Raw genomic sequence first — 4171 nt, 5'->3', positions numbered from 1 at the left:
TCTTTGGAAAATAAACTTTTCCAGAAATTGACAACATTTTTCTTTGGAAAATAAACTTTTCCAGAAATTGACAACATTTTTCTTTGGAAAATAAACTTTTCCAGAAATTGACAACATTCTACTTTGAAAAATAAAAGTTTCCAGAGTTTAAAACCATTTTACTTTTGAAAAAACATTTTTTCAAGAAATTGACAATGAAAACAATTAAACCTTTTCTTAGCATAAAATGACTCCAGGATAGAAATGCTATTAAACAAAACAAACTCACTTCACCACGCACACAACACACAAGGTGGTGTTTTTTCCATATGAGGATGGCTCTCACTGATAGAGATAGCGAGAAATTCAATTTGTGTATCAGCTCCCCTACACTATATATGTAAAAGTATACTTTAAGAAAGAGACACTTTCGTTAAGGCATGTTTAGTGGTTTGTATGGTGAAAATACTTTGCAAATAGCAGACTTGCTGTAAGCAAGTAATATTTTGCAAAGAGATGAGCAACCACACAGGAAATTAGGAATATGTATGATTTAGAATTTGGGCCACCTGTGATTTCATTTTTCCATTTGAGAAAATAATGTTCATTTAGATACAAGATTTCCTGCTGTCATTATGACCCACTTGAGATATTACCAAAAATAATGACTGGAACCCCCTAAGTATTAGGTGTTTGATGTTCATAGCTTGATAGTAGATTGGCTGTAGTAAATGGTTGCTGACTGGTCATTATGCCAAGTTGTCAGATTCTGAATGGTCAAATAGACACACGGTGAGAAAAGAGACGGATATGGTCAGTTCCAGTTCTAGTGACTGAGAGAAAGACTATATATCTAGGATTTCCGGTTGAAAGTACATATATTCCAGCAGATGGGCAGGCAAAGTTATTCAGATTTTAGTCTCTGAGCATCACAAAGTCAATTTGTTTTTCTGGTGTCTACCAGTCAGTTGGGGTTGTGTGCCTCTTCAAGCAAGATGAACCTTTGGGTTTAGCTAATGAATTGTTTCTTGGACTTTTGTTTTGATTTGGTCAGGCAAAGATCTCTCATTTGTAACTCAGTTATTCAAAAGAAGAAAATGAGCATCATTGTAACCACTAAAAGAATAAAACGTTATCAATTGTTTTAAACGGGATTGCAATTTTATTTGGAAGAGAGAATTCTTTTTGTTGCAGCACTGACAGAGATCAAATTGATACTGTGATGGATTTCGGAATTGAATAACTTTGGATCCGCACAATAAAAGAATAAAAGAACGATCATGGCCTGAGTAGTAAAAATATGCAGATGCACGTTCATATTTCAATGTGACCATACCATCAAAGTCTCCTGTTCTGCACACATCTCTCTTTACTGTCCAGATTTAATCTTCCTCTGATGTCATCACATCTAAGCCTGTCTTTAAGACTCACATTACACATTCACTGTATCATTCTCATATCATTTCTCTCCATGAAACGCATGTCTGCAACTCTTACTGACCAGATTTCATTTCCATACACCATCACACTGTATACACATGACTGATAGATTCTTCCCATAATCGCAGTGATAATAAGTTTTTTTTGATTTGGCCAAAGCAATGTAAATGTCTGGATAGCAGATAACCAACAAGTGGACAATCATGGACTGTGCAGTAAACACATGCAAAGCCCATTCATAGATTGCTTCTTTTCACTGAATATCGGATGCCCAGTTGGAAAGCCAATCATTGTGCTTCTTGAACTTGTGTTTTGATTTGGTCAGGCAAAGACTTCTCATTTGTAAGTCTCTTGTTCAAAGGGAAAAAACCGAGCTTCATTATAACCACCAAAGGAATAAAAAAATGTTTAATTGTTTTTTAAATGGGAGTTACAATTTCATTTGAAGAGAGAATTATTTTTATGGCAACATTGATTGAGATCAAATTGACACTGTGATTGATTAACTATTGGAAATATGTCTGATCTAAAATTTGGGCCTCTTGGAATTCCATTGGTCCGCTTAACCCTGCATTACTCGCATGAGGTGTTTTGTCACCCGACTTTGCTTAAGTGCTCATAATTCCTAGTTGGCAACTTATTTCTTTTCCTCCCTCCCAGTTATCTTCTGATTCAGTGAGGGTATAGCACACATGGTATAACACAATTGTATCTCAGTTTCCTTGGAGGTAGACGTCACTTTGTCCTTCTGGGGTGTCCAGTCACCCTAGCTGACTAATGTAGGTATGATTTTATGATTTATATATTTTTGTATTTTTCCAGTGGAAATGAAAATTTGTAGGTATAAACGCATATTATGTATCATTAGTTTATTCTGTAATATTTAATATGGAATTAATATGTTTTGGTATTTTCTTTATCATAAATTTTAATGGGATTATGATTTTATTTACAATTTATTACTTTTTCAGTCTTGTAATTATGAGATTAGCTAATATAATATCTTGATTTTTTCTTAGTTTTATAAATTATTTTATTGTATTATTTTATATTAATATCAACACGCTACAAGTGATTCAAACTGTTCAACAGGGAATGTAGATATATCCTCAACCAGTACGATAATTATATTTTACAAAATAATAACAGTATAAATATTGTTTTATTGGAGTATATAACACTCCATGGGACTAACCATGTTTGGAATACCCAGGTGACTAATGCAATGTTAAGAAAATAATGTTGTTGTTTTTTTTTTCAGATACGATGTTCCCTGCTGTTGTTATGGCCAGCATGAGATGTCAGAAACAATAGCCGGGATCCTCACCCCGCTAGGTTTTACATGTTCATAGATTGGTAGCATATTGGCTGTCTTAAGTTATTGCTGACTGAGACCAAGTTGACACTTCGATCAAAGTTGAAATCCAACAATGCCTTTGAACCAGCACAATGAACAGACGATCACGACCTGTACTTTGAACACACACAGAGCTTGTTCATAGATTGCTTCTTTTCACTGAACATTGGATGCACAGTTGGAAAGCCAATGATTGACTGTGTTTCGTATTATGTTACTTGTGAATCAGTTTTATTGGTTTTCTTTGAATTGAGTCTCATATAATAATTATAGAAGTAGCTAATTAGTAATAATAATCCAGTGGGGTGTACTTGTTGGTAATGTGCCATTAACTAATAAGGGTAGATCAAAATGAAGATTAATTACAAACCAAGGTGATCCAGCACATTAAAACAAGATGTTATTTATTTATTTATTTTTGTTTTTACTATTTCTTTTCTTTTTTTTTAAACTCTTTTTCAAGCCAAACAAGCACATTGATACTTGAAACATAAGGGGCTACTACTTGGGATCATGCCTAAAATGGAATGGAACTGTGGGGAGTTGAGCAGCAGTATGTCTGTTCACATTGAACTTGCCAATGGTCTGTTCTATCAGTGAAAAATTTATGAGAGTTGGAGAGAGACTAGGTGAACAGGCACCCATCATAAATGCAAATGATGCCTCTTTGGATGGCACTTTGAATGCAGACTGAGTAACAAGGTGCAAAAGATACTTCTCGAATGTTTCGTGTGTGATCGTTGGATAAGGGCAGAGTGTAGTAGTAATGTGACAAACAAAACCTCACCTCAAAAAAAGCAAATAGGATGCTCTCTTTGCTGCCAGTGCAGGAAAATCAGGAGAAGAAGAAGACGCAAGAGGTATGGCATGTTTTATGAAGGGGGACGAAAGAAGCCGCATGAAATGGTGAGAGTTGCAGAACATAAACAGCCAAACTCTAAGGGAAAGGCGACAGTTTTTTGCTCACGTTTGATGAGTAAACCTTGACCAGCAAGAACAAAACGGCGATCAAAATGTGTTTGTAAATCGTTACTTTGTTAACCATGCTTTAGGAAGCAAAAGCAACGGCTTTCATTTCTTTTTTTTTTTAAATGGATTTAATTATTTTCTGGGTCTAGTTTGTTATGTACTCCTGTTTCATTGCTCTTTACTGTTTTTCTTTTTTTTTTTTTGTCCCATTTTTATTGTTACCATATTGACGGATGTTGGTAACAGCATTAAAATCTTGTTATTAGAAGCTGTGTTACAAATTTCATAATGATCAGTTAATTAGTTTAGAAATAAATCTTATAGAAGGAAATATATAAACATATACACTAGTGTTGTAACGATTAATCAGATTTGGAATTAGGAATCAGAACTTTTTGGACTATCAGAATCAGAAAAAATTGAGCC

At 34.4% G+C, this 4171-nt stretch overlaps 1 long non-coding RNA gene across 1 annotated transcript in view; it reads left to right on the top strand.

Annotated features, from left to right (window-relative positions):
- Nucleotides 1-3183, top strand: part of LOC145260343 (uncharacterized) — a 31975-nt gene extending 28792 nt beyond the window's left edge. The window contains exon 2 of the long non-coding RNA XR_013864276.1: nucleotides 2681-3183. This is a non-coding gene — a long non-coding RNA (uncharacterized LOC145260343). The remainder of the gene's footprint in view (nucleotides 1-2680) is intronic.
- Nucleotides 3184-4171: the final 988 nt, after the last annotated feature.

Source organism: Euprymna scolopes, chromosome 36, assembly GCF_053919585.1.
Source record: "Euprymna scolopes isolate OS-2025 chromosome 36, ASM5391958v1, whole genome shotgun sequence".
Classification (NCBI taxonomy): domain Eukaryota; kingdom Metazoa; phylum Mollusca; class Cephalopoda; order Sepiida; family Sepiolidae; genus Euprymna; species Euprymna scolopes.
Note: the sequence above shows the minus strand (reverse complement) of the source record. Positions and strands in the feature narration are given on the sequence as shown.